At 49.7% G+C, this 20211-nt stretch overlaps 1 long non-coding RNA gene across 1 annotated transcript in view; it reads right to left on the bottom strand.

Moving 5' to 3' along the window:
• LOC149867002 (uncharacterized) overlaps nucleotides 1–20211 on the bottom strand; it is a 71632-nt gene that overhangs the window by 903 nt on the left and 50518 nt on the right. The gene's annotated exons all lie outside the window — the stretch shown is intronic.

Below are 20211 nucleotides of genomic sequence, written 5' to 3'. Positions count from 1 at the left end.
GTGTGAAGACCTGCTCCATTGCCAACACCATTTAGTTGTCTAGTGCAGGATTATCCACCCACTCCAGGGGGGGAAAAACAGCCTATCAGGAAGGCCCCTGGCATAGCATGCTACAGGGTCTGATACACTTTGGTACCTACTGAACAAGCCTTCATCCACTGAATGACTCATGCTTCAATGCTAGCAAATAACAATAGCATGGAGCCTTACCTCCTTCACACACCTGCCAGTCGTGATAGGCTGGGAACCATTCTTTGCTGGGAGCATTCAAAAAAGCCAGGACCCAGACCCTTTGCCAATAAAAATGTATCAGGTTCCAGAGTACCATATCCTGTTCATCAATTAAAGTTCCTTGTACTAATGTGGTCTGAAAAGGCTTAGGAACTCTATGGATTGAAATTTCAAGTCAACCCAATCAGCCATTCACTACCACTCTGGACTGAGTCATTCCAATCAATAGGATCATGACAGGCAAGTGAAGACTCAATGCAGTAATTGACCCAGTTACAATGTTACAGCTGCACTACCCCTACATGGTCCCAGCCTGACCACCAAGCCCAGACTGAACTCTACCGATGGAGGACAGGCCCATCTAATGCTGCCCTGTGAGGGCAGCAAGCCTGAAGAGAAGACAGACGCAGGAGGCTCTTCTGGAGCCTGTGCCAGGATCCTCACAGCTGATAACTCCCATTTAGATGCATACAATTACATAAGATTCTGTCCTTTGCATTTCACTCACTGAATTTTCTCAGCTGTTCTCTGCATACTTCCCCTCCATCCTGCCCTTTCCACACCTTCCCTACACTTCCCTCTACTCTGCCTCTTCTCCTCTTAAATAGCTTATCTCCACAGGGAAATTATAGCAATACAGACAATTGTGTTTTTTATGGCCTTATGCGCTCAGTACTAAGAAACTGGATGCAGCAGGACAAAGATGCCTTCTGCACTTTAGCTTAGAGTACCATCATAGATTCATAGATGTAGGGTCAGAAGGGACCTTGTAGATCTTCTAGTTCAACCCCCTGCCCTGGGCAGGAGAGAAAACTGGGCTCATATAACCCCAGCCAGGGAAACATCAAGCCTCCTCTTAAAGACCCCCAGAGTAGGAGCCAGCACCACTTCCCTTGGAAGTTGGTTCCAGATCCTAGCCTCCCTGACTGAAGTAGTGCCTCCTGATGTCTAGTCTAAACCTGCTCTCTAACAACTTAAGGCAGTTATTCCTTGTTGCTCTGGGAGGCGCTTAGGGGAACAAGGTCTCTCCCAGTCCCCACTAGTAAGTTTATAGATGACCACCAGGTCCCCCCTCAACCTTCTCTTGCAAAGGCTGAACAGGTTAAGGTCCCATACCCTCTTGTTGCAGGGTCTGCCCTGCTGTCCCCAGATCATGCGAGTGGCCCTCCTCTGGACCCTCTCGATACTATCCACATCCCTCCTGAAGTGAGGTGCCCAGAACTGGACGCAATACTCCAGCTGTGGCCTGACCAGCATCACATTGAGGGGGAGGATCACCTCCTTGGATCTGCTTGAGATGCATCTGTGGATACACAACAAGGTACAGTTGGCCCTACTGACCATGTCCACATTGGCGGCCCATGGTCATCTTGGAGACAATAATGACTCCAAGATCTCTTTCTGCCACCATGCTTTCGAGAAGGGAGTTCCCCAGCCTGTAGGTATGCTGCTGGTTCCTACTGCCTAAGTGCAGCACCCTGCACTTGTCAGTATTGAATCCCATCCTATTTTCATTTGCCCACCCCTGTAACCTGTCCAGGTCATGCTGTAATCTGTCCTTCCCTTCTAGCTCTGCATCCTGGGCCCACAGCTATTAATGCAGAGCCTCTAACATGGAAAGGTGGAAAGAGTAGGAAAGTTGATAAAGAAAGTACTATACTATAAAGGGAGCAAATTGCCACAGCACACAATGGATCCACAGCAGGGGGTTCAGCTTTGGCCTCCAGCACGTAGCACACAAATCAACTGCTTGACTTAGAAAACCCAAGGTTACCACCACCATCTCTATCTCTGTACAGCCTAGTCACCACCAGAGAGGAACAGAGCACCTTGCAAAACTAGCATGACTTATACAGGCTTATCTAACACCTTGGGCATGGAGGTAGCTGGAGACTTTATGAACCATTGCCACTTGCCCACATTTGGTTCCAATTCACCTAGAACAGGACTGTAGTGAGGCAGCTGCACTGCATTTATACTGTATGTATGAAAGGTTCAGTACCCACATTAAAGGACCACATTGTAAGTCCCAGAACTTGTCCACTTGATGGCATCAACATGAAACCGGATGCAGTTAATGGCAGAACCATGCTTTGGTATGACAGATTGCTGGGAATGAGGACTTGGATACATTTGGAAGAATTATTTGGGGCCCAGAAAAAAATTTCAGACTAGAATCAATCAATTTCAGCAGAACTAAGTTAGGGGGGCTGGGAGAAGGACACCCATGTCCTGCCCAGCTTTGTCTAGTATGTTGTCTTTCATCATAAAACTTACCACATGAACAGTGGAGAGCTCACACAGGTAAGAACAGCAAGACAAGGGGACATTGCTCCTTCAAGCTAGGGAGAGAAAGGAGAGCTGTATTCAGGGTTCTCTTGCTGCAGACCAGCTCTCAAACCAAACCCATGCCATCATTCTGTCTTAAATCCTGTTCCAGATGTTGAGATTATTTATTCCAAAACTATGTAGTCCAAGGCTGGGAGGAAAAAGTGGGGAGAGAGGGAGGCAGGGGGTGCGATGGGGGACCCTGAAGCCACATTTTTAAAAAAAGTCTTACCTCTGTGTTGCTTAAGTTTTCCCAGCCATACTCCAAACTCAAAGGGGTCTGGGAAAAAGAATGAAACTATTTTTATTCTGCATGTTTTCTGTGATTACTGCTGGCAATCTAGCTGGCCAATTGCTTCTCCCTCTTCCATTATCCTGCTGGGCAGAAGGCTGTCATTAGCCTTGGGGGGGGGCAGGGGGAGATGGAGTCACGCTTTCTCTCATCCTCATGCATAGGTGCTTCTCTTTTGCAAGCCTCACCAATCAGAGGACAAGGAGGAATAAAGACGCCTCCAGAGGGAGAATGGGCAGCTGGGGAAGGTGTGTGTGGAGGAGGAGTGGGGAACACATCCCAAGATGCCATACTACAAAGCTCATGCTGGGAAAAATTGCTGGCAATTTTGAAACAACAACAAAAGAAATCCAATTTGTGAAGCTCTGGAAAAGTGTCTCAGTGCAGGTGGAACAAGGCAGAGGAGGGGAAATGGAGGGGGGTGGTGGTGGAAGAAAAACAAATGCATGCAGCTTCGTGTATCACGTATATATAGACTGGACCAGCTGGCAGCACCCACCCAGATGGAAGGACATCAAATTAGAACTGAAGACCCGGCAGACTGACACAAACACAGAACTTCACACTTATGCATCATTCGAGATGTCAAAGCCCTTGGCAAAAGCACCAACACACCCTGCAAGGTTTCCACCTGCCACTGTACAGCAAGGGAAACTGAGGCATGTGACTGGTTAATGTAACCAACTGCATAATGTTACAATGAAAATATTTAAGTGGCGGCCACTGATTCCAATCCTAGTTGCAGGCCTGATTCAAGCCAGTGGGCATACCAAGGATCTTCTCCTGTTCAGCTTGGAAGACTTAAGTCCCTTTACTTAGCAAAAGCTACTGCAAGCAATAGAAATTACCAGCCAAGGTACAAAACCATCTAGGTCTGAGAAGAGGTAACCCAGGCAAATTAGTAAGAGCATTCTCTCTGTGTGGAGCCAAAGAAAGAAGATACAAATGTGACCTCTAAGGGCAGCAACAGATCTGACCTTCTTGGGTGCAAGGCTCCCTGGAGTGACAGTACTTGGATTTCTGAGCAAGGAAGCTCTCTGTTATTTGGCTCCGTGTTGGGAAAAACAGAAACATGTATAAAGATGTTTTTGTTTGTTTGTTTGTTTTTTATAATATGGTAAAATGGCACCAAGAATTTACCTGGCTCAATTTTGTTCTCTGAATGGAGGCATACCAGCAAGACCCCCGATACTGGCCACCTGCTTACATGAAACAGGACAATGTGAACAGATATCACAGATATGTGTGGTACCTGAGACTAAGACAGGGGTGTATTGGCAATGCATAAGGGGCACATGCGGGTGCACATGCACCTCAAGCATGGCAGCGCACCCCCTATGAAAAAGCACCACTGACAGTCTCGTTGGCACCTGCGGGCAGCTGTGTGTGGAGGTGTAGGGTATGTTGGGGGGGGGCATGGGTGCATGAATTGTGGGAGAGTTGTAGGGGGACATGGGGACACCCCCCATGGTGCACAGCCCCCACTGTTGGTGGTAGCCGCAGGCAATGGGCCCTCAGGGTGCTCATGGTCTGTACAAGTGCAGCCACCCTGAGATGCATGGCTCCAGCCAGTTCCCGGAACAATACATGGTGACAAAGAGCAGAGCCAGGCTAACCAACTTCTATTGCATGCATGGCTCCCTACGACTCATGTGCAGCTCCCAGCACACAATGGAGCCGGCTGCCCTCCCCACTCCCTGCAGCCATGTGCAGCTGCTGGGACTCCACCAGGAAGCAGTACCACTTGCAGCGGAGTCCCATGAGCTGCATGTGGCAGCAGGGAGTAGGGAAGGCAGCCAGCTCCACTGCATGGGGCTTCTTCCCAGTGGCACCCGAGTCCACAGAGCTGCACGTGAGCCCCGCGTGATAGAGGTGGGCCAGCCTGACACCACTCCTTCCTGCCACATGGAACTGGCTGGAGCCATGTGCTGCCAGGTGGCTGCACCTGCACGGGCCACAAGAACCCCGAGGTCCTTGATGCCCACTGCTGCTGTTGCCAGCAAGGGCTGTGTACCATGAGGGGGTCTATGGGTGGTCCCCAACCCATGAGCTTCATACATCCACATTCTGCCCACCCAAGCTCCATGCTCCCACTGCCATACTGGGCATGGGCTTTGTGCTCCCACCAGCCTTGCACTCCACTTTCCCATGCAACTGCAGATTCCCTACCTGGTACCTGGAGCAAGCACTGCAGCAGGGACACAGGAACCACTGGAGGCCAGGGAAACCAAGCAAGTCCCCTGGTGGCTGCAACAGTGGCCCCCACCCAGAAGCTGTGTGCACTGGCTAGGGCTGGGGCTCTTCTGTGCAGGAGAGTGGGAGCATGCAGGCTTGGAAGGGTACAATTCATTAATTGTTTGGTGTCCACAGGCTGGATGAAACCACCTGGGAAGCTGTATTTTGCCTGCCCCTGGTCTAAGACCTTTCAACATGAAGAGCTCTTACCACTTGGACTGAAGGAATGACCTTGACCTGGAGGAATGACCTATCAGGAAGTAACAGGCTTTATACTTACTGGTGCCAAATTTGGAAGAAGGTATAACATGCACTAAGTTAGAATATTTCACTAAATGACTTTGTCCATCTCTGGCCGAGATGGAAAGAAAACGAAGAGCTCCCAGCATTCATCCCAATGCTTTAACTGCTATGCTACAGTACCTAAAGTATGGGGAATAAACTATAAAGGTCCATAAACCAGACCAGTTACATGTGGGACAGGGAGAGAACAGTCCTCTTGCTTAGCCATAACTTGCCATCTCTTTTTTTGAGAGACCTCCCAAAATAGCAGAAATGCAAAAAGCTCCAAATGCCTTCCCTCAAGTCATCAGCAAACAGCTTCCCGTGAAGCTGACACTCAGAAACAAAAAACAACCATTACATTACAAACTGCTGAAGAGAACGAGAGATCTGTCAGGCTGATTTGTGATTAAATATTAAACATGCAAATCAGAGCCGTAGCCTAACGAACAACAGGCTGAGTGATCAGAGCCTGGGACCGAAAGCAGGCAGAAAACAGACAGCTACTAAAAAAAAAAAAACTTGTGCACCTGCTCAACCAGTGCAGCCCAGGATGGATGAGGCAGGCAAATGGAGTTGTATGTACAGCATCCTGGAGTGAAGGGCCCTCCTGACCCAAGATGATCTGATGGACAATAGAGGGAAAATAGAGAAGAGGAGCTTGACAGACAGAGGGTAAGAAGGGGAAACAGGAGGCTAAAGAGAGATGTGGAGCGGAGAGGTTAATAGGAAAGGATGGAGAATGGAGAAAGCAGACAGAGAACAAGGGCAGCCTTTTCTCTCCATATTTCTATGCAGACATCAACTCAGCCCAACTCAAGTGCTAAGCAGAGATGTCAGTTCAAATGCATGCCTCACTCAGGGGTGACCTTTTATCTGGGACAGTGCAGCTTTGAGTGGCTGTTCTTTTAGAAGAGGTGAAAGACTTCTGGCTACAGCCCTCTCAGGATTGAAAAGTTTGGAGGCAGTCAAAGATGCTAGGATCTTCAGCAGAATTCAGACTGGGGGCCGTTTTGCAGGAGGCAGGGAGGGGAAGCCAGGGCATCTCTTAAATGTTCCCATTAGCAGTAGGTTCCCCTTCCTGATCTGCAAGCTGCCCTGTAGACACTGGCAGGGCTCCAATCCTGGCAGGGAGGAAAGGCATTAGAGTGAATGAGGTGGAAGACCAGGAAGGATGAGGAAAAAAAGAGAACTGGCAAACTACATGGAAAAGTCAAGCACCCTCAGATAACACACCATGAAAGGCAGGGATGCTACAGCCCCAGTCTCACTTCTGTGGTGAATAACAAACCCACATCCTTACACCACCCAAAGCCATTGAAAAGACCAGCATGAACAAGCCCCACAGCCCAGTAAAAGGACAAGAGGATATCAATTCACCTAGAGACAGCAGCACTTTCCACTCCTCATCAGGAGACCCAAGCAGCATACAAGCACGGCTTGCAGCATCTGGGCACAGGCTTTAGCTAAGGTTTGGTCAAGTCTCTGCCATGACTAGTAGAAGGAATGGCTCATGGGCAGTCTGGAGGAGTACAGGGGTAGGCAAGTACCTGAGCCAGAGGAGGATCCAGACAAGGGGCTGAAGCTGCAAAAGACTGTCAGAACCAGAGAGTCCAAGTCAAAGTCCTAGTGTAAACCCTATCAGAGTGCCTTGGGCAACAGAGGCATACAACGCTACCAGTTACACCTCTGCACCCCCATATTAGATATGGGGTGTTCAACTGGTGGCCTGTGGGCTGCACACAGCTCCCAGGGCATTAATCTGAGCCCCATCCCCCTGACTCCCTGTGGCCACCACTCCCTTCATTACTGTGCTGCTACTGCAGCCAGGTCACCCTCCCTTCTCTGGCTTTCCCTTCCTGCCCCCACACCAGAGGTGCAGTATTGCAAGGGGAAGCTATGAACCCACATAATGCTGGGGCCACTTGTAGCTGGGAAGGTGAGGGGGCACAGCACCCCCACAGCATGCTGCCTCTAGCTCTTGAATTGGACAACCCTAGATTAAATTATTCTATCCCTCACATTTAGGGATCTCCTAGAAGCTCCCTTTGCCTAAGAAGACTGCAGAATAAAGAGGGGCTCTAGCCATCACAAAACACAACGAGCAGCCACAGCTACAAGACTGCATAAGTATGTAAGCATATTCCACCAGGGCTATGAGAAAGCATTATTACCCTGCAAACAAGCAGAACCAGTCAAATCAAGCTTTCTGTAACTAGCATTAGCTTCTTGAGGGTCACCTACCTTTAACAGGCAAATAACCCCCTAGTAAAAGAAGTGGGCCACATCCACCAGCAAAAAAAATACTACCCACCAGTACTAAAACTATTACCATTGTGATGGGGACACTTTTATAGACCCAGGAGTGAGAGACTGAGAGTTGATTGGCTAGACAAAACATCAAATCACATAGAGACAGGGGCAGGGTTTCACTTTGCAGCTAAGGCTGGTAGGCAGGGAAAGCCTCTATAAAAATCCACTGACTCCAACCTATCTAGACTTACAAGGCTGGTGTAGGAAGGTTTAGTTGAAGGAAAGTAGTGGGAGGTGTTTTTGATGGCAATGAAGACTGACAATATAGAAAATATTTTTTTCCTGCTTTAATTTGTTTAAGCTCCCAAACTGCATGCTGCTGATTAATCTAGGTAGCCTTACTGCTGCCCTTTCCCAAACTGTTGCAACAGCACCAAGAGATCATAAGCCATTTTAGTGTCTTATAGTGTTAAGAGTTGTCCATGCCTGTGTAGGGTAAAGTTGCCTGTGAAGTGACTGAGGCTAGCTTAGTAGTGAATGCATCACAGCATACTTCTAATTGCAACAGAATTTGGTCCTCTTCCTTCAAAACAAAACAGATCCACCTTTCTCAGACAGATGAACTCTCCTATAGAAGCCTTCCTGTAGGTTTTGCTTTGAGGTAGCCTGTCTGTTGGCTGTCTGTCTACTTGTGGGTCAAATAGCCCAGATGAAAGACCCCCCAGATTGGGGCTAAGTCCACTCTCTCAAAGGACCAGTTAACCCCTTGCCTCTAATGGGGCAGGATGTCTACTTGGGAGGAAACAACATCTCTGCTGACAAAGTCTGTCTCAGTTGCAGAAGCCATTCTCCTATGTTTCCCTGGGCTTCGCCTAAAACTGCTTTAGACAGAGGCCCACCAAACTCGGACAAAAGAGGGAAGAAACCACGAAGCTAGCCAGGTTCTAGCACACCTGTGAAAGGATTAGGAGGGACCAAGCAGGGAAGACATTCATCTAGCACAGCAATTTTCAACCAGGTTGCTGTGGCACCCCAGGGTGCCTAGAGGTGTTTTCAAAAAGGTGTCATGGGGTGCCATGTAATGTTAGCACTGTTAAGTGTGCAAACAGGATTCACAAGATAAATCCAGAAGAGATTTCAAATTGGAATCTATAGTATCAAAACCATCCTGCCCTGCTGCAGGCGTTGAGTTCTTTACAACAGAAGAATCTCTTTGTCATTTTTCTATAGTCAAAAAGGAGTGAAAACAAAGAGCTGGCATTTTCTGGGGGGTGCCTTGAGTCTAAAAAAGTTTGAGAATCACTGATAGAGCAGGTGAGCAAGCCAGCAGTGGGCATGTGTATGCAAAAGACTAGATAGCTTTTGCGTATACCCTAGTTTGCACACAAGTATTTTCCATGAGGGTAGGCTGGGCACATGTGACTCAGCCTGCAAGACAGCCATGCCTGTTGTGCATATGTGGGTGAGCATTTCCACAGCCAAAAGTGCAATCCCTTCCTCTCTTCTTACCTCTGTATGCACCCTGATCCTTCCACCACGCTCTTCCAGCCTATGTGCTCTGAGTGTGTGGGGAAGCTATTTTTATCCCCTCAGCCTCGGGAGAACAATGTGGTGAATTAGAATCAGGTGCAAGGCAGGGCCATGGGGAAAGGCAGGTATCTGGTTGCTATAGAAACCAGCTGCAGGAAAATGGAGATGAGATGGGAGGGGGATGCCTGGCCCCCTCCCCATCTGCACCACATGATGAACTGCTTACCTGCTACTGGGGGAAGGGGTGTAAGGTGGTAGCAAAGGGGCCCAGCTGTCTTTGGCTGGTGAAGCCAGAGCAGATGGCGTGCACCAGCTGTACATTCCTGCAGGTGTGCTGTGGATTAGTATGGCTTTCTGGATGTGCATATGTGCTCACCTAGCTACAGATACTGGCTGGACAGGTCATCATGGCACCCAGTGTCTATGGCGCCAGAAGGGGTAGCACAGCAGGCACTGTCAGTTCTCTGAGTGAACTGAATATCTGACAGGGGCATGTGACATGGTATGGGGAGGATATGTTATAGTGCAGTTGGCACTGATGTGCAGGTCCATGATGGCCTAGCCAGAGAGCCCCAACAGTGGGTTGTGGATCCCAAAGCACTTGTGTACAGGAAAACCTCATTAATTTGAAACACAGGAGACCCATGCCAAGCCCAAAAGTGCTTGTCCCTTGGAGGAAAGGAAACTGCACTATAGCACCAGCAGAAGGCAGGCTCACCTGAGAGCACACAAGTGAGAGCAAAGAGCATCTGTAATCATCTGTCCATTTGGACTGATGGTTAAAGTGCTTGTCTATGCCTGAGGAGGATCCGCATTCAATTCTGTGCACTGCTGTTTGTGCCCTGCAGGACCTCTGGCAAGTCCCTTCACCTCAATCCTCTATCTGCATAATCTGTTCAAGAGCTGGGTCCTGACTTGCAGGAGGGTTGGGAATAGAAATGCTGTGTTCAGGAGGTGCTAGAACATGCTGTAATAGAAACAGACAGCTGCTTAGAGTTACATTGTGGAGGCCACACAACACCTCTCTCAAAGTGCCCATTACACCAGCCTCTTCTCTGATTCTGTAGGGGTGCAAGCCAGAACTGAGCCCTCTGAAATATGTAGTTTGGGTTAGGAACTCAAGCAGTTATAGGGGACACAATGAATGCAGCCTCCTTCACCTGAGGATCTCAATTTGTTTTGCCAGCATTCATTAGCCACACCAGCATTAGGTCAGTCTAGTCGTTGCCATGTTATACACAAAGGGAATGGAGCACTGGATGAGGAAAGGGATCCTAGCCCTCCTGGGCCCACACTGCCAGACCACGGCTTGTAGATGCCATCCAATCCCTGTGTAGGCAATAAAATTGCCACGTGTGACCACAAAACTAGCTTCTAGCCCTACTGCTTGCTAAAGTTGTAGGAATGCTACAGGCTCTGACACCACTTCAAATTAGGGCTGCCAATTAACATTCCTCTTGGGGGTTTCATAGTTTCATAGTTTCTAGGGTCGGAAGGGACCTGAGTAGATCATCTAGTCCGACCCCCTGCCATGGCAGGAAATAATACTGGGGTCAAACGACCCCAGCAAGATGTTCATCCAACCTCCTCTTAAACACCCCCAGGGTAGGAGCCAGCACCACTTTGCTTGGAAGTTGGTTCCAGACCCTAGCCGCCCTGACTGTGAAGTAACGCCTCCTGATATCTAACCTAAACCTACCCTCTGCCAGCTTGTGACCGTTATTCCTGGTCACTCCTGGCAGTGCACGGGGGAACAGGGACTCCCCCAATGCCTGCTGATCCCCCCTGACTAGTTTATAACAGGCCACTAGATCCCCCTCAGCCTTCTCTTCTGGAGGCTGAACAGGTCCAGGTCCTGTAGCCTCTCCTTGTAGGGCCTGCCCTGCTGTCCCCTGATCATGCGGGTGGCCCTCCTCTGGACCCTCTCCATGTTGTCCACATCCCTCTTGAAGTGCGGTGCCCAGAACTGGATGCAGTACTCCAGCTGCAGCCTGACCAGTGCCGCATAGAGGGGGAGGATCACCTCCTTGGACCTGCTCGAGATGCATCTGTGGATGCATGACAAGGTACGGTTGGCCTTCCTGACTGCCTCTCCACACTGCCGGCCCATGTTCATCTTGGAGTCAGTGATGACTCCAAGATCCTTTTCTGCCTCCGTGCTGACAAGAGCGGAGTTCCCCAACCTGTAGGTATGGTGCCGGTTGTTCCTCCTCAGGTGCATCACCTTGCACTTGTCTGTGTTGAATCCCATCCTATTCACATCCACCCACCCTTGTAACCTGTCTAGGTCTGATTGTAGCCTGATGCTTCCTTCTAGTGTGCCCACATCCCCGCACATCTTAGTGTCATCAGCAAATTTGAACAGGGTGCTTTTTACCCCCTCGTCCAAACTGCTGATGAAGATGTTGAACAGTAATTAGGTAGTACTTTTCTAAATGCTATGCCCCTCCCATAAAGTCCTATATAGGCCCAAGTCAGTGGAAACATCTTTGGGGTGCAGGGTAGCAGCCAACAGTATGAGGAAGAGAAATTGTGACCAAGAATACAGGACAAACTAGCTCTTGTGACCCTGCATGTCCATATAGAGGGGTTTAAGGCCTGTTACCACTACACAAGCTGAACTAGATTTGTTCTTGGAAGGACCAAGGGCCAAATGGATCCTGGGGGGAGCTTTTCCCAAAAGTCAAGAATTCTGAATGCAAAACTGAAATCGCCAAGCCATCGCCTCTATGCACAAGCGTGGTGAGCTTTGGAGGTGCAACTAATGCTAGCACAGAAAGGGCTGGCCTGGTTGGGATGTGGAGACTCAAAGGGCTGGAGGACAACAGGTTCTTCACCACACAGGTTGGGAGGCAAAACGGCTTTGGTCCTCATGCTAGCACATGGTGGGATGGATGGAAGGATTCATGCTGATGCCATGCCTCCTACCACCTGTCCTGAAGCTAAGTTTCTTCAGCAGTCAGCCTGTCCTTCCCCCAGAACCTCACTCTGCTGAGCTAGCTGCAGCCTCCCTGGAAGGCAGAGGCCATGCACACACAGCACGGTGATGCAAAGGGGCCTTGGAGGAATCACCCCACAACACTCATGCCATATTAGCAGTTCTTCCATACCAGCCACCTGCCAGTGAGGATGAGGCTTGGCAAGTTGGAGCTAGAGAAGGAAATGTGTTGGCTTGGGGATCAGAATGCCTGGGCTCTGTCCCCAGGCTCGCCGTAAGGTCTTGGCACAGATGCTTCTTCCGGGGCGCTAGGCCGAGCTGCCAACTCCAGGTGGGCCCTGCATGGGGACCATGGCTGCTCCACTCAGCTCTTTGGGGCCCTCTCAAAGTGCGGGGCCCAAGGCATTGCCCTGATTCACCCCACCCAAGGGATGGCCCTGTTACTGGGTCTCCATAAACTTCTGGTGGGTCTCTGCTTGTTTCCCAATGGATAAGCATCCTTATCACAAAGAAAAGGCTATCGCCATTGGCATCCAAGTGGTTTCTTGTTGCCAGTCTCAGCAAGGTTACTGAGGGATGAGGAGGCCAAGGAAAAAGCCATGTGATCATATTAGGAACAAGAGGCCCAAGGTCCTGGTCCCAGATCCTCTAGTCATTGCAAAAGGATATCAGCTTTGATTTTATTAAAAAGAAAATTGTTGTTTGTCCCTAGGCCTTGTGGATGGATAGAAAACCTTTGGAAACCTTAGCCAAAGGTAACCAGTGCCTGCCTGAGTCTGAAGAGAGCCTGAACCAGTCACTCCAAGAAGGATGAACTTCCTTCTGCATCTTAAATCTGATACTTGATCCCAGTCCAAGAAGGGGTAGTGCTGCAGTGTGGGACAAGGCCAGTGGGCCATGCCAAAGGCCCCAGATGCCTTTACTTCCTTCCTGGAATCTGAACAGCCCTCTTGCCCTCCTAGGCAGGGCTGAGATGGGCTGGCACAGGACAGCATCTCTGTGTGCGTGGGAAGTATCCCTGACTGCGGAACTGCTTTGCAGATGAATAGAGACAGGCCACAGTCCCTGGAGCTGTCAGTCTGGCACTCTTGGCCAGTATTAAGTCACTGAACAACATTTCAAAAGAAGAGAAAAAAATAAACAGGAAAAAAGGGAAAAGAAGAAAGAAAGAGAGATGAGAAAGCGTCTCGCCTGGTACGGCTGGCCTCCGGGCCCCAGGAGAGCTTCAGCTACAGGGCTTCTCCTCCCGTTTCCATAGCAACGCAATTTGGTGCTCTTTACAAAGCTTGTTTCCCCCCTTTTCCCTGGTTAATTTGATTTTGAGTTTTGAAATAAAAGTGTTTGACATGGCGTTTGTTTCGGGATCTTCAGTGTGGTGATGGGAGGAGAAGGGGACGGGGGGACCGAAACTGTGTAGTGATCCAAGGGTGGGAGAAGATGAGATGGAAAAATTCTCCTTTTTCTCCCCCTCAAGTCAGTGGCCCTGAAACAAGTGGCATTTTCCAGGCTTCAGACAATCACTTGGTTAGGACACACTGGACTAACAGCAGCCCCATGAAGACTAAGGGCAGCAGAGTTGTCTTGCCAGCTAAGACTGGGATGAGGAAAATGAGCTCTCAATGCCAGCCCTGCCACTGACTTCCAGCATGACCTTGGGCAAACTTCCCCGTGCCTGAGTGCCCCTGATTTGAAGATGGAGAAATCAACCTTCCTTAGCCTGCATGGTCTAACTCTGTGGGCTAAGACCAGCCTTTCTGTCTGTAAACATGTACCCTCCCAGTGCCACAGGCCCATCTTTCAGCTGAGTTTGCTATGTGATACTGTAGTACAAATAATAATAAAGCCTTAAGAATTTGGCCTGTTGACTTGCAAATGAGTAGGCATCTGCTCTTCCTGAAGAGGGCAGAATCCAGTGAGTAAGGAGCAAATGACATTGCTCCAACAATATCGCCTGGAGATGAAAGATTAGGGCCTGCATTCGACTGGGCCTGGTTCAGAAACATCAGCCCACCATTCTTGTGGGAGAACATCTCTAGCTGAGGGTTGTAGCCAAGACCAGAGGGACTAAAGGAGCTGCCACCAGAAAGCATCAATGCACACAACGTTGTTGTGTTACAGATAGGGGATCAGATGCAGAATGCAAGCAAAGAAAATGAGGTGTATTTTCAGATACAGTGAGCAGAATAATAGAGTGTCCAGGCTCTAGGCAGGAAATCAGGGACCAGAATTCAAGCTGGTATGGAAACATATGTACTAGCATCCTGTGCTTCTAGCATCTGGAAAAGAAAGGTGGCCATCACTACCCAAAGAGAGTTACCTGCCTAATGCACAAAGACACGGGGCACTGAACAAGGGTAAGTTACTCATGGATCTTCAGTTCCTGCTAGCCTCAGACTTCAAGACTGAACCGCACTGCCAGCTCCTCCCACCCCAATGGACTGGCACAGGGGTTCAAGCCTCCCACAACTCATTACAGCACTTGACCTCAGAAAGCAAACTCACCTTTGAATTGCATCTCAGGGGGTCCCCGTACCGTCACCATCTAGTAGCCTCATGCTGAGATACTTATGACCCTGCTTGGCACTGCCTTGGTGCCACAGAGCAATCTAGCATTACATAAGGCCAGAGCATTGCCTTGGGGCTCTAGGAAGCCTTTCCACACATTATTCTCCTCCCTCATCTCCTTTTCCATTGGTAGGAAAGCTTCTCTCTCTCTCCCCCATCTCAGGTGTTAGAAAACCAGTAGCTGTAATGATTTTGGTACCATATGCATCTTTTGTCTGTTTGCTGTGTAACCTGCCACCCGGTGTGTGCAGCACACCCCCTCCGTGCCTGCTCCACAGGTGATGGGGCTCTGTTACTGCTCTCAGCTAGAGCTGAAGCTGGAACAGCTCATGTTTTTGACTCTAGAGAGTCCTGCTGTGTTTACAGAGACAGTGACTGCCAGGTTTGGTAAGGTGGGTACCACCTGCAGAAAAGTTTCCTACAGAGATCTAAGCAAGAAACAGAGCTTAGTGGCAACATACTCAGCTGCTGAAAAGAATTGCTGCACACAGAAATCAAATCTCTCTTGTTAGGCCTTAGTGACACCCTGGTCTCTCCTACCCTTGACCTGTGGCAGATTGTTGATTTATTTTTATCTGGGACTTGGTGGCTGTGATGTATAAGAGAGGCCAGAGTGGACACTTCACCAGACTGTTTTGGACAAACTGTGGCCTGCAAATGTGCAGAACTGGAAGTAATGGCCAGGGGTGCACCTTCCACTCCTGTAGGCCTGTGGTCAAAGATCTCATTGTTTATACCACAGGCTGGCAACCTAAGCTTGCAGGCTGGACCTGGCTCGCACGACTGCTGGATCCAGCCCATTAATGTGGGGCTGCAGCTGTGGATAGTCTCCCCATGCTGCCACAGGGACAAGTGCCAGCTGCGGGCGCTGTCCCCATGCTGCTGAGGAGACAAGCAGCTGTGATGGCCAGGTTCTAGCACCTGCCTACTTGCCTGCAGGTCGTTTCGGCCCATAGCCAGAAAAGGTTGCCTACCCCTGGCCTGTACATCAGGAAAGCAGTACTAGTGCCATCTGGTGACTCTAGGTAATAGTACAGTGCTTTCCTCCGTGTTGAGTCATATGTGCCAGAGATCCCTGACTGGTCTTTCCCTCACTGGTCCATCCTTTCCCTGAAGCCCACACATGACAGGGAGCATTATAAAGACCCATGCTCTGCTTATTTGGGGACAAATTGAAACAAGCTCTGGCCAAATTAGGATAATGCAAGGTATGTTCCAATGTGGGCACAATACCACCCATCTTGAGCTCTACATCTGTTAAACCTGAACTCATTGTAAAATACACTTCTCCAAGGTTAATGGCAGAGCTGGCTGGGCATTTTTTTATTAAACATTTTCATAGGAAAATACAGATTACTCCAGCCTAAAACGTCTTTTCCACAGGACATCAGCTTTGATGATTCAAAAAAAAATGTTGAAAAATGTTCATAATTGTCAAAACCATCATGTTTCAACACTTTTTTTAAAACAGAAAATTTGCTGCTTCTTCTGTTTGAAATAATTGGGGGGTTATTGCCTTATAAATTATAGCAGAGAATGTTTTTAAAAGTCATAAACTAAATGAAACATTTGGAAATTATTGAAACAAAACATTCCAAGTAGACCTGATCCAGTTTTTTGGTGAGAGCTTTCTTTCTATATTGAAGAGTCGGTAGGGAAGAGGAGGAGCTGAATTTTCAGTTTATGAAAATATACAAGAAGGCAACTTTTCAAAGGGAGGGAAATTTTGAAATCCTACAGGACAGGAAAACTTTTATTCCAAGCTCCAAGCTCCAGCCACCAGCTTTACAGAACAGGTTCAGTGATACTAGTCTACTGGAGAGTTTCCCAACCTGACTAGGCAGTCCTAAATAATTCATCTTTCCTAAACTTTACCATAACTGGCATATTAAGCCCTAATTCAGTATTTGAGTGGCTTAATTTGCACCATTATATTTCTAAGGATTTTGCTTTGGGCAAATCTCAGACGCCTGGCAGTGAGGGAGAACTCTTGTTTCATCCAAGCCTAGAGGCTGAATTCAGAACAGGGAGCAGACACTAGTACGTTATCATCTGGTGATGTAGGAACTAGTGTCCTATGAAATGTCTGTGGATCTCAAATTTACCCGGTTACTATCACTGGTGCCTGTTCACTAGTACAGCAGCTCCAACACAAATCCCAACTGTAGAAGAAGAAAGACGGTGTTTGCACTGATTCAGCATGAAAACAAACTGATACAGAAAGTAGCTCCACTCTTGTCCCTGCTGTAGCTCTATCCACAGATAGGCACTGATGGCTAGCACCAACACCATGGAGGAGGCTTAAAACGTTGATTTCCCTGGCATACTGATTCTCAACCTTTTTAGACTCAGGGTCCCCCTTGTTAGACTCAAGGCCCCCCTTGGAAAATGCCAGCTCTTAGCTTTCACTTTTTTTTTGAACCTGGGAAAATAATAGAGCAATTCTTCTGTTGCAAGGACCTCGGGTAGCCCACGTCAAGGCAGAGTGGTTTCAACACTATGGATTCCTATTAGAAATCTGTAGGTTTATCTTGTTATCACATTTGCACACCTGACAGTGCTAACATTGCATGGGCAGACAAGGTTATTTCAGTGAATCTGATATCTTTTATTAGACCAACTTAAATAGGTGGGAGAAAAACATTTAGCAAGCTTTTGGGTTTAAAAACCCTTTGTCAGGCTGAGGAAGTCTCTGCAATTGGTGTGTGCTCTTCCTGGATGGGATGAATAGTAAAGAAGCAAGAGGCTGGGTTGGTATGCAATGGAAGATAGGCTACAATCTATGCCCCTGTAATGTTGCATGGCACACTGCAACACCCTTGAAAGTGTCTCAAGGCACCCTGGGGTACCATGGCACCCCAGTGGAGAATTACTGCACCAAGACATCAGTGCTAGCAAGTGGGAATGGGAAGAGGCAAAGAGATGCATATAAAGGACAAGAAATGGGACTACCTAGGATGGCAAGCCCAGAGAGGGTGTGTGTAACCTGGCCTCTGATTGGTCCCAGGAAAGGTTGTATGGCTGATGTCAATGTTGTGTCTTGAAGTCACTGATGATGGGATCTGTGGGGGTTTTTGTGGGGGTCAGGCTTGCCCTGGTTGTCATAGACAACAGCGGGAAGAAGTGGAAGTGCCTTTGCCTTCTCACTCCACTCAGATGTACTGACACAAAACACAGGCCAGGCCAGCCTCTGCTCATGAAGCAGAATGAACCAGGAGTGGGGGCGGGAAGAGGGCCAAACATAGAAAAAACCATCCTGCTCTCTTCAGCATCTCCTTCATTGTTGCTCATTACCAAAAAAGGACTTTGCCATCCTTGTGCTATAACTGTTTCCTCCAGCAGTAGCAAAGTCTTGCCCCTGCCAAAGGGAAGCTGAGAAAGAAAGGCCTGGGCTGCTCTGATCTCCTGGCTCCAGCTGAGAGATGGAAGAGGAAGCCAATTAAGATATTTTTCCTCATTCTGCTTGCAGTGTTGAGTTGAGACGCTGAACCTGCTTTGGCTCTTCTGTCTAGTCCCCTTTCATGCTGCCCCCCCCTCACTGCTCCATGGAGCATGAAACACTCTCTAAGTGGCAGTGGCTCTTTTGTAGTTGGCTGTGCTATGCAACTTAGAAGAAAGAGAAAGGGGGAAGAGATGGGGAGAAGATGTGAGCAATAGGCTGCCTCCATCCCTCACCTCCAGTTCTCCCATCCATTGCTGCAAGAACCCATTTCAATTATATATTATGAAGGGGGGTAGCTCCTAGCTGTTCTTGCCTCAGCATCTCCCAGCAGGAGGCATTGTGGGAGCCTGGCTATGGGAACCCAGCAGCTACAGCTGTCCTAGCAGGAGTTGCGGTGGGGAATCTCCCACCAGTAGCTGCTACAGGTATAGGGAACCTAGAGGAGTGTTAGTGCTGAAGGACTCTCCCAGCTGTGTTATGCCCAACGTCTCCAGCAGGAGGTGCTGTAGGGAATTGGACAGAAATCCGCTGATTGTGGATCCAGAGGGGGTGCAGCTGTAGGGTTGTAACCCCTCCTTGGCTGTGCTGCACAAAAGCTGTCAATGCAGGGGCTACTGGGAGCCCCTACCTTTGTGTGGCTCCGCAACCCAAGGGGTAAGCACTACCACTGCCTCACTTCTCCTCCCCTCCATGCTTTCCCCTGCTGCTAAATTCAGCAGGGATAGGAGGGGGACAGCATTCACCCCCATGAGCTCTGGAGCTACACCAAAGCAGGAGCTCTGGACAGACCCTGCACTGATCAGCTAGCAAGCTCGGAGCTCACTGCTTATGCAGAGCTGTGGCAGGAGCCCACACTGAACAGGCAGAGAGCTCAGAGCTCACTGTGCTTCCATGGCACAGCCAAAGCAGGGTGGGGGGGCACCCCTCCCCCGCCCCACTCCTAGATCTGCTACTGGTTGTGGAGGAGCTGGCACAGCAGTAGGTGCTAGAGGGGAGTTCACAGCCCCTCTGTCGATTAGGCCTCCCAGTCAGGAGTGAAGTAACAGGTGCTCTCAGAAGAGATACCAGAGGTGCAGGTTGTGTGGACTCGTGTTCAGAAGTGGCCTGAACCCCCCCCACCCATGCCTGGCCAATGCTGCCCTCCTGGTGTAGTAGGCGGGGGCTGGACTTTGGAGTCGTCTGCTGACACCAGCTGGGGAGGTGCACAGCTACCATCAGGTGAAGCGCCCACAGGTGCTTGGGCTCCACTCTGCCATGAATGCTGTAATGTTCCCGCTCTGCTGCCCTAACTAAACTGAAAGATGCAGAGTGATTTCCACTTCTAAGCAAATGAAATTTGAAGCCTAGGAGATCCTACCCTTTGGGGAGCCACAGGGCTTTGCTGACCACCCTGCTTCATCCTTTCCCCACCTTGTCTCTCCATGAGCTGTGCAGAGATTGCCACCTTGTGGGTACTGCTGGTACCACAACCAGGTGCATTTAGTTTAAAAAGGCTTCGTTTAGGCCTCTTGAAGGCTCAGATCAAGTGTAGAGGTTCGGGCGGCAGCCCACCGGACAAGACCTGGCCACCTTCCTCAGCGGCTCGCTGGAGGGCGAGTTCAGCCAGGACGGCGGGGACTTTGCCTCGCTGTGGAGCCGAGCCCGCAACGCCACGCGCTGTCTCGGGAGCCACATCGGCTGCACCTGGACCGAGGAGCGCCAGGAGCTGGGAGTCTGCTTGCGCCGAGCCCCGCACGCCAACTGCATCACCGTGACGCCCTGCATGAGGACCTTCCTGGAGAGGTTCCTGAAGGACGCCGTCCACAACAAGTACGCCGGCGACCTGAGGGCCAAACCCGACCAGGGCAAGATCTTCAACATCACCTCAAAGTGGGACGCTAGCAACCACTTCATGCCCAGAGGGAGCTTCACACGCTTCGCGGACTGGCACTTCCTCCACCGCGCCCGCCTCAACTGCCTGCCTCTGAATGGAGCTGTGCGGTTCGGCCACCGGGACAAGAGGTGCCGACGGTGCAGCTACGCAGCGGAGACCCTCCCCCACGTGCTGTGCGGCTGCAAGCCGCATGCCAGAGCCTGGCAGCTGCGCCACAACGCCGTCCAGGACCACCTGGTGCG

Source organism: Crocodylus siamensis, chromosome 4 (assembly GCF_052110815.1).
Source record: "Crocodylus siamensis isolate JL-2025a chromosome 4, ASM5211081v1, whole genome shotgun sequence".
Classification (NCBI taxonomy): Eukaryota; Metazoa; Chordata; order Crocodylia; family Crocodylidae; genus Crocodylus; species Crocodylus siamensis.
This window is presented reverse-complemented; position numbering and strand designations above follow the sequence as displayed.